The 10,705-nt window shown below is 39.4% G+C and overlaps 1 pseudogene; it reads left to right on the top strand.

Moving 5' to 3' along the window:
• Positions 1–5,676: 5,676 nt before the first annotated feature.
• LOC123651214 lies at positions 5,677–7,493 on the top strand (annotated as a pseudogene).
• The last annotated feature ends 3,212 nt before the right edge of the window (positions 7,494–10,705 follow it).

The raw sequence follows: 10,705 nt of genomic DNA, 5'->3' as shown, positions 1-10,705 counted from the left end.
CCCTGGCTCCCGGGTCCGCCACCCCGATAGGTCCGGGCCGCTCACTAGGCGTCGCTAGGTCGAAATATCGCGAGACTTCCCGCAGCGTATGAGAGGACCGCGGTAAAGGATTCACTTCTACACTGCAGTACAGTATACAGATCAGCAAGTGGATAGGAAAACGCCTCTTCTCGTCAGATGCTGGCCAATCCCGAGCGCCAGTCAACCCAGGGCTCCGCCCACCGCGGAGGACACACCCCAGGGCTCCGCCCACCGCGGAGGACACACCCTGGGCTCCGCCCACCGCGGGGGACCCACCCATCTCTCGGCGGCTGGAGTGTCACTCTGCCCATATGAGGGTTGATGATTAAGGAGCCTGGTAGAAATATAACGAGCCTAGAAACAAGTGACAGCCTTCAGGTTATTCTTTAGCCGAGGGCTTTAACCGGACTGTTGCGCCAGAAAGTTTAAAAGGTAGAAATGCGTTGGAAATGGAGTTGCAGAGTCCTCGGTCGCGGTAGAGACTACAAGTCCCAAGAAGCACCGCTCCCCGCCCGGGGCGGCTCCTGAGAACTCCGAGTCAATGTGACTCTGGAGGCGTCTCCATCACAGCATAATAGTTTCTGCATTTCCAACTCGCCAAACAGGATTGTTGTGAAAGGTTTAAACATTTGACACATACTAGGATGTTTTCACCTAAGTCCACCTTAAACACGCGTCTGTAATAACCCTGCGCCAGCCCTGCGTTGAGCATTTGTTTTGGAAAAACCTAAGCATTCCAAAATGATTGGTATCATAGTTAACCACTGTGAAATTCCAACTCTCCTTGTATTTCGACACAAGTTTTCTATTATTATTATTGACAAACATGTGTTTATATGTGTCTCCTCTCATATACTCTGAGTCTCCTAGGGACACATCGTGTCCTGCTTGCCTCGGTATCCTCAAGAATCTAGCACAGTGCCAGTTCCAATTTATAAGTGTTGAATGGATGTAAACAGGAACTCTCCACCTAAAGCACATGTGTCAAACACAAGGCCCGCGGGCCAAATCCGTCCCGCCAGGCCTTGCAATATGGCCCGCACCGCGCTGTCATCACTGCACTCCGCTGTGTTTCCATCACAATGACAGTTTATGACTGTTCAGTAAACCATTCGGCCCGCGATTTAGGCTGGATTTTAGATTTTGACCCCTTCTCTGATTGAGTTCGACACCCCTAACCTAAAGAGTAGTTTTTAAAATTACTCAATTTAGTTTTATACACTGTTGTTGTGTGGGTGGGGAAACAACACTGATTCTTAGATGGAAGGAGTACTATTAATTTTATTTCATTTTGCTTTCCTTATGTTTTTTTTGCAATGTGCACTTACTTTGTTTTGAAGTAAAAAGTTACTTAAAAAACGAGTCTGCCTTAGCCAGTTTGGTTCAGTGGATAGTGTCAGCCTGCACACTGAAGGGTCCAACCTTTGATTCTGGTCAAGAGCACATACCTAGTTGGGGCTCAAGTGGAAAGCAAACAATCAATGTGTCTCTTTGTCCTCCTCCCTTTCACTCAAAAAAAAAAATTAAAAATTAAAAAATTTAAGAGCCATCTCCCTTTTCTAATTTGGAAGGTGTAAGTGAATCCCATTATTTATCCCAGTTTCTTCATAAAAATGTGGCACTTAAAACTTAATTTGTCATTTAAGAAAAACTATTGAGTTCAAACATACTTACAGTTTAATTTGTATTTTAATTATTGATCCAAATTGTATTTATTTTAGTCCCTAAATCAAGAATTTTCTATGGCCTACATAAGTTTTGTGTCTGGCTCATAAGTTTTTTACTCATTCCATTCTGCCCAGTTTTTGGGTTTGAAAGGCATACAGTATTATAGCAGAATAAAAGAAACTACATAACCTAGTAGTTAAGAAATCTGAGATCTACCTCTGATCTTTCTGTGTGACCTTGGAAAGTCTTGTTAATTTTAAGACTCATTTCCCTTATCTGTAAAATTAACAAGTTTAACCTGATTATCAACAACATTTTGATTGTCTTTTTCACTCCTGCACACTGTATACATCTATTAGTTTTTATTAAATTGCTTTAGCCGAAAGATAGGGTACCTGACTTTGAATCCTGGCCTAACTACTCAGACAAATTATTTAATCTCTCTGTGATTTACTTATCTATAAAGTGAAGATAGTAGTAAATTTTTTAAATATAATTATGAGGAATAAATGAGAACAGTGTTTAAAACATTGCCAGAAGTTAATGAATGTTAGCTTCTTTATAAGTATTACTCTTATATAAACCTAACATTTTGAGATATATTAAATACTTACTCTTTCTAAGGTTTTCCAAATAGTGTCAAACTCCAGTCTGAATCAAACTTTCTGGGGATGTTTAAGAGTGCCTCAAAAGCTCTTGAGGCCATGCCAGTCTTCTGTACCTAAAATTATGGAACTACAAAAGCTAGTGGAAAGCAAGGACATTTTTTTAAAGCAAGGATATTCTTTTGCCTATGTCTAGTGTCAACAAAGAGTTGACTATGAATTCCACTGGCAAAAAAATAATTTATTCAGGAAAAAGAAAGGATTACAATCCAGTACATACAGTCTTGATGGGTCACACAGAAGAGAGCAAGAAGGAAGCTCTTATCAGAAGGGAAAAAGAAAGTTAAGGAGAGAGGCTGTTGTAACCATAGAGCTCTATTGTAAACATTGAGTTCTTCCCACAGGCTTTCCATAGGGATGAAGGGTGTGAGAACTCTTTCCACAGGCCCTGCTGATTCTTGTCTTAGTTAAAGTCTCTGTCATGAATTTTGACACCTCTTATTTATCAGAAATACTCTACTACTTTATTAAATTGCCCATTAAACCATCTGTCTTTGATTTAGAGCAGAATTAACTATTTCAATGAAACAACTAAATGCTATAACTTATCTATTTCTTCCACTGCAACTCCAGCCTACTATCTATTTTTATACAGCCTTTGAGGTAAGAATGGTTTTTACATTTTCAAATGTTTGAAAAATATCAGTATATACTAATAAAAGCCTAGGTGGCATCATACCCTCATGTACAATGCCATCACAAGATGGCCGCCACAAGATGGCCACATGCACAGCAGAGGTGGGGCCCAGTAGAGGAGGCAAGTCGTGGCAAGAGAGGACAGTTGTGGGCAATCAGGCTGGCAGGGGAGGGCAGTTAGGAGTCATCAGGTCAGCAGGCAGAAGCGGTTAGGAGCCAGCAATCCTGGATTATGAGAGTGATGTCCCACTGCTAGTTTAGGCCCGATTCCTTCGGGTTTAAACCAGCAGTGGGACATCCCCTGAGCAGTCCCAGATTGGAGAGGGTACATGCCAGGCTGAAGGACCCCCCTGCCCTGTGCACAAATTTCATGCACCAGGCCTCTAGTAGAATAATAATATTTCAAGATACATGAAAATTATTCACATATCTATCAATATTAATAAAATTTTATTGGAACACAGACATGCATTGTGTCTATGGCTGCTTTCACACTGTACTTACAGAACTGAGTATTTTCAACAGAGACCACATAGCCTGAGAAGCCAAAAGTATTTACTATTTGGCCCTTGGAAGAAAAGTTTGCTGATTCCTGACCTGTATGAAGGATCCTCTACTGCTCTATGAGCAATGCAGGTCTCTGCTATGCAGAATTGTTGTTCTACTGCATGACAGCTTAATTAGAAAAACATTTAATGTTAAAGATTACACAAGCATCAGACCTGGACGGGCCACCGGGTGAACAATGAGGGGACCCACCGCCATAGACACTCAGCGTGGCCCCACGATGCCCAGGACACCTGTCAATCCTCCCAAGCGCAAAACCTCGAAGCTTCCTCCTGCCCCAAGGACCCTGCCCGTCACTATGGAGACCACAGGTGACCCTCACACCACAGGGAAGCCGCTGCGGCTTTCTCCACTGGAGAAAGCCGTCCGTCCATTCATCTGCCTTGTCCGACTAAGACAGGGGCTCGCATCCTGGGCAGAACATAACCCAAGGACAAGCTGGGCCCGACTCAGCCTGTGCAAGCACACCAGTCGTCTGTGAATTAGGGATGAGAGCAGATGGAAAGCTGCTGGAGGATGGGAGCGGGCAAGCAGGGGAATGGGGAAGACCTGAGTCTCCCCCCCACTCCCCGCCACCTCCCTCCCCCACACACACCCCTTCAGCACGCAGTAGAAGAAAAGCCTTGCATGTGCACGAATGCACACGCACACACGTAATGCAGCAGTCCCCGCGATGGGTCCTCCCCCAACTTGGGGGGAGGGGTGTTTCAGGTCACTGTAGGCAGACACAGCTGCATCGTCGCTAGGCCTCTCAAAGCGGGTGCAAGAGGGGCCCAAGTGCCCAAACAGAGGCGGCTACAGGTCCCAGAGAGGAAAGAAGTCAATACTGAGACAGGACAAAAGTATAGAATTTTTAATTAGGCTGTAAAAAGAGTGAGAGGGGAAAAGGGAGGATGGGGAAGAAAGGAAGAGGAGGGAAGAACTTTATAAAGGAGTCAGTGGAGAGCAGAGGTAAAGAAGGAAAGAGGGTGTATGAGTAAATCCATCCCTTAACACACACACATCTCAGGGAATTCTTGAATCTAATTATTCTCTGAACTGTATGTAACTGAATTTTATCATTCTTTCCTTTGAATGCTCAAAGGCTGTGTGATTTTTTCCTTTAGATTTTTTTTGTTTGTTTCTTTAGTTTTATTTCTAAGAAATAAAAGAGGAAGGGTGGCTTAAAAAAAAAAGGAAGTCTTTCTTTAAAAGTAAAATTCTGTATATTTTGCATTATTACTAGCAGCAAAATCTCTTAGAAAACCAAAGTGCTGCAGTTTCTGGGACTGGCAGGCCAAAGAGAAGTTAGGCTTTCTTCAGTCTTAAAGGGGAAGGGAGACTTTTATGAAAGGTTCAAGGATGGTGACAATGTAAAGAAAGCAAACAGGCTAACCTCTGAAATCCTTGTGGGGAAAGAGAAGCCCATCTGAAGCCAGCTCAGATGTAAAAGTAATCCCTGCCTCTTTCTCATCCCCTGACATCCTTGTGATTACCCTCCTCCCTGCCACCCTCACCTAAACTCATCAACATAAATCCCTATCCTCCCAGGGCCTCTTCTGCAGGACCCACCCAGAGAAGCTTCAGTCCTCATTGCCAACATCCAATAAGTGAGGGAGGTTAGAAGTAAAAGGAGTCCCTAATCCATAACTGAGGCTGAATCAAGAGGACTGTATTGCTGAGATTTCATACAAGCATTTCAAACTTATTATCTCATAAAAAATAATATGAGGGTCTCTGTGCAACTAAGACATTAACTGCTTCCGAAACGTGCCTATGTTGCCAACAGCAACCTTACTATACAACAGAATCAATCAGGAATGTTGTAGGGTTTAATAGCTATTTCAGCAATTATTCAGATAGATTTAAAATGTTACTATAGAAAAAATGAATCCCAATACCTCTAAAATTTGGAGATTGCCATTAAATACTCTGGGCTCACACTTGCTCAGCTAGAGGGTTCTCCACCTTTAAGCATTTAGAGGACAGTTTTGTTTTGTTTTTTTATAAAAGCTACTATTTATTAAATACCCACTCTACACTGTAATTGGTGTTTTATTTAAATATCCCTGTTTTCAAATGAAGAAACCAAAACTCAAAAGAGATTTAAATAACTTGCCCAAGGTCACTTTAAATTTTTGTCAACTCACCATCCAAGGATTTAAACTCAGATCTCTTGGGCTGTAAAGGCCCTCTAAGTATTCTCCAAAGACTCTTGAAACCCAAGGTGAATACAATCAGAGCCTATTTACCTTCTTCCCTGCAAGATAAGGAGAGGCAAGAAAGGTGAGTTGACTTCTTTAAATTGGGTCTTCAGTGAATCTCTGGCATCGATGTGGCTCTTCTTGTGTCTATCTGAGTTTTCGTTAGTAGGAAACAGAAGTCAAGAGATGTAAATTTGCTTTCCCTCCCTTTCTTCACCATTATGGTGTATGTGGTTAACTCTGTTCCTTTCTAAGTCTTCTCATAGAACTTTCAGGATAAAGTAATTTCCAGCCATGAAGATGGTAGCCACAATGAAGAAGGTGGCTATAGAAGATTTCAATGTTACTTTTGAAGATCAAGAAAAGACACACAAATTTGCACAAATGCAAGTAGAATCACAGAGCTGAAGGAAGAAATAGATATAAAAAAGAAACAACATCAAAATTTAGAAGATGTTTGTGAGGACATCATGCTTAGAGATGATAACTGCCAAATAATACTTCATCAAATTGGAGCTATTTTCAGCAGACAGTCTCAAAAAGAAACACAGAAATGTTAAGAGAAAAAAAGAAAAATTTGCAAGAAATAGACACCTTAGCATCCAGAGTGGAATCAATTCAGTAGGTATTGGCAGATTTGAGAGTTCAACTATATCCAAAATTTGGGAGCTACATAAGCCTTAAAGCTGATGAAAGTTAAACGTTTTAAAATATTTTATAGAATTTGTTTAATAAACTTGAAAATTGTTTAAGTGATAATTTCCCTTCTTCAAATGATATGAAAAACAAAATTTTCTTTAAGATATTTATTTATTTAATTAAAACTTGCACATTTTCATCTTATTAATTTATTTTATATTTTTAAAAAGAAGACAATATTCATCTATGTATTTTGCATAACAATTATATCAAGTGTAGGGTTTTTATGTCATGTTATTAAAATCAGTTAAGAAAAAAAAAGCAATTACTGGCCAAAAAACAAAAGCAGAATTGTCTCGTTCCTCAATGAATTCAGATGAAATCTGGTAATAAAACAAGGTACAATTCCAAAAGGAGACATTGGAGAAGAATCAAGCTGGTTTTATAAGAAATCCCACATGAGATGGCACACATATTTACACTGTTTCAAGGTCATCTGAATCTTACCTTATTACTCTGAAAACATCACTACTATTTGGAGAGTTAAACTTGGTTTTATTGGTAAGGTAATTTTTCTTTTTGTCTGTATGCTTCTGCACTGGTGGGCTGGTTAAGTAAAATGTGAAAACTTTTGTTTGGAAAAAGAAAGTAATTTTGAAAGTGAAAGGAGAGGCCATATGGAAGATAACAGCAGGGAGTTTTGTTTAGTTAAGAGCAACTTGTGACAATGGACTCTGGGACTGGAATGAAGAAAAAGACTATCCCAATCAAAATCCCATAGAGTTTTTTGTGTGAATATTGACAAATTTATTCTAAAATTTTATTACAAAAGCAAAAGACCCAGTTTAGCCAACACAATATTGAAGGAAAAGAAAGAAGGTAGAGGACTGACATTACCCAACTTCAAGACTTACTATAAAGCTTTACAGCTATCAAGACAGTATGTTATTAGTGAAAGAAAAGACCAATACATCAATGGAATAGAAAGAGAGCCTAGAAAAAAAGACCCACATAAATATAGTCAACTGATCTTTGACAAAGGAACAATGGGAATACAGGGGGACAAAGATAGTCTTTTCAACAAATATTGCTGGAAAAACTGGACAACCACATGTCAAAAAATATAATATAGAAACAGACTTTATATACTTCACAAAATTAACTCAGAATGGATCATAGACCTAAATATAAAACACAAAACTATAAAATGACTAGATGATAACATAGGAGAAACTAGAAGGCCTTGGGTTTGAAAATGACTAATTAGATACAATACCAAAGGCATGATTTATGAAAGAGTGGATAAACTGGACTTTATTTAAATAAATAAAAAAACAAAAAACTGCTCAGTGAAAGACAATGGCAATGAGAAGACAAACCACAGTCTGGGAGAAAATATTTCTAAAAGACAATCTGATAAAGAACCATTATCCAAAATATACAAAAAACTCTTAAAACAACATGAAGAAAAAAAAAAAGACAACTGATTAAGAAATGGGCTTTAAAGATATCTCACCAAAGAAGATATACATATGGCAAATGAGCATATGAAAAGATGCTCCACATCATATGTTACCCAGGAAATGCAAATTAAAATAACACGATAGTACTACATATCTATCCGGAGGGTCAAAATATAGAACACTGACAACACCAAATCCTGTCAAGGATGTAGAGTAGGGGTGTCGAACTCAATCAGAGAAGGGGCCAAAATCTAAAATCCAGCCTAAATCACGGGCCGAATGGTTTACTGAACAGTCATAAACTGTCATTGTGATGGAAACGCAGTGGAGTGCAGTGATGACAGCGCGGTGCGGGCCACATTGCAAGGCCTGGCGGGACGGATTTGGCCCGCGGGCCTTGTGTTTGACACATGTGATGTAGAGGAACAGAAAATCTCACTAACTGCTGGTGAAAATGCAAAATTGTAGTCACATTGGAAGACATTTTGTCAGTTTCTTATAAAATTAAACTTATCATGTGATCTAGCTACCATTGTTCTTCATTATTTACCCAGAGGAGTTGGAAACATATCCACACAAAAAAACTGTACACAGATGTTTACAAAAACTCTATTATAATTGTCAAAACTTGGAAACAACCAAGGTCTCCTTTAATAGGTGAGTGGGTAAATAAACTGATACATCTAAACAATGGATTATTATTCAGTGCTAAAAGAAATCAGCTATTAAGCCATGATGAGTCATGGAGAGACCTTAAATGCATATTACTAAGCGAAAGAAGCTAATCTAAAAGGCTCTACACTGTATGGTTTTAACTACATGACAATCTGTAAAAAGACAAAACTATGGAGACAGTAAAAAGATTATTGGTTGTCAGACATTGGGGGTGATGGACTCAAAAGGTGAAGCAGAGAGCCTTTTTAAGTGGCAGTGGAAATACTCTGTATAATACTATAAAGGGGGTACATGTCATTATATATTTTTCCAAACCTATAGAACGAACAGCACCAAGAGAATCATTTTGGGTGATTGAGATATGTCAATGTAGGTGTATCCATCATAATGCATGTATCATTTGGATGAGGGATGTTGGTAATGGAGAGGCTATGTATGTGTGAGGGCAGGGGCATTTGGGAAATCTCTGTTCCTTCCTCTTAGTTTTGCTGTGAACCTAAAAATTAAAAAAAAAAAAAAATAGAATCTTAAAAAGTGGGAGGGGAAGTCTGGCTTGGGAAATTATCAGAACCTACCACTTCCCTCTAGCTGAAAAAGTCAGCAGAGATAGGTCAGGTAAATTAATTTACAGAAATCTTGGGAATGCTTCTCAACATGGGGAATAATTTCAAAAGACTGGTATATTCTGAAAGATGATAAAAGGTGTAAGCAGGGGGAAAAACTTTTTTATTCAATTCAATTATAAACAAAGCTTATCAGGAACTATGCTTGTACTCTCTCATGAATTATATTACAGAATAACTAACGAGGCAGAACATAAAATTTTCCACTGAAATAAAGTGCTGACCTCTTTTCTGCCTAGAACACAATAGCAAGTGCCCTTGATGCAATCTATGCCTAGGTAAGTTACTTTAGTGACTTCTTTAATTATGCAACATAAATAAGCTGAGGCAAAAAGATAGGAGAATGAAGTGAGTCACACATTTGTTCACCAACATAAAACTAAATTACAAATATACATATTTAAAAACAGCAAAATGCTGATAGTAATGACCACATTAGAAAGAAACACAACCTCGTGAGATAAACTGAAGAAAGTGATGGCTAACTACCGAGCAGAAGACTCTGCTGAGGTTTACTACAGCTCTACTTGCATCTCCCAGTAGAAATCTTTAAAAGTTAAAAACTAACCATAAGAATTCTCACAAATAATCTCAAATTTAGAAAGAAGTGGATTGAGAATATATCCTTTTTTTCTCTCTCTCTTTCTTTGCCTAGAAGAATGGCAATGCTGCTAGAGAGTGGTAGGAGAGAAGAGAAATGAACAACCATCAGTTGGGCTGCCCTTCACTAGTCAATGTTTAGGCTCCGCGGCCCTATACGAATTTAGGAGAATGACAGTGGTAACTCACATGTAATCTACAAAATCCTACCAGAGTTCATGCTCTTAACTGCTAGACCATGCTGCTTCTCTTTAGGTTCCCTGGTCACAGTACTTGACTCAGGGATGACCCTGATTGGGTCAATCAGAATTCTTCTCTGGGATGTAACTTGCTGTGAACTTTTGCTTTTTTGAAAGAAAGACCACCATCTTTGAACATAGATCATATTTGATGCCTGAATGTTTTAGGAAAAAATGAAGAGAGTAAAATAGAGCTACCGTATTTTTCGGACCATAAGACGCACTTTTTCCCCCCAAGAAGTGGGGAGAAAAAGTCCCTGCGTCTTATGGTCCAAATATAGCCTACACATATACTTTTAAAAAAAAGTTTTTTTACTTGCCCGGCTCTGTGTGGTACTGTGTGCTTGCCCGGCTCTAAAATGGTTCTAAATGCTGTTTACTTTACAGGGTTGATTACATGTGTTTATGACTGTGATGTTGGGTTTTAATGCACATAAAATATTTTAGGACACTATTTGTTTCAGAATCTTTTTTTCTTCATTTCCCTTCTCTAAAAACTGGTGCGTCTTATGGTCCGGAGCGTCTTATGGTCTGAAAAATACGGTAAGTTTAATATATATATATATTATATATATGCCCCACCCACCCGCTTATACCCTGCCCACCCGCCTGCTGTGGTTGCAGCCATACCCACCCTCTAGCCCCCTGGCTTCGATCAGAGCCTGTGGGCTGTAGGGGAGGGCCCAAGAGGTGCTCCATGCACCTCATGGTGACCTCTCCTTTGGT

The sequence above is a fragment of the Pipistrellus kuhlii genome, unplaced genomic scaffold, assembly GCF_014108245.1.
Source record: "Pipistrellus kuhlii isolate mPipKuh1 unplaced genomic scaffold, mPipKuh1.p scaffold_m20_p_4, whole genome shotgun sequence".
NCBI lineage: Eukaryota > Metazoa > Chordata > Mammalia > Chiroptera > Vespertilionidae > Pipistrellus > Pipistrellus kuhlii.
This window is presented reverse-complemented; position numbering and strand designations above follow the sequence as displayed.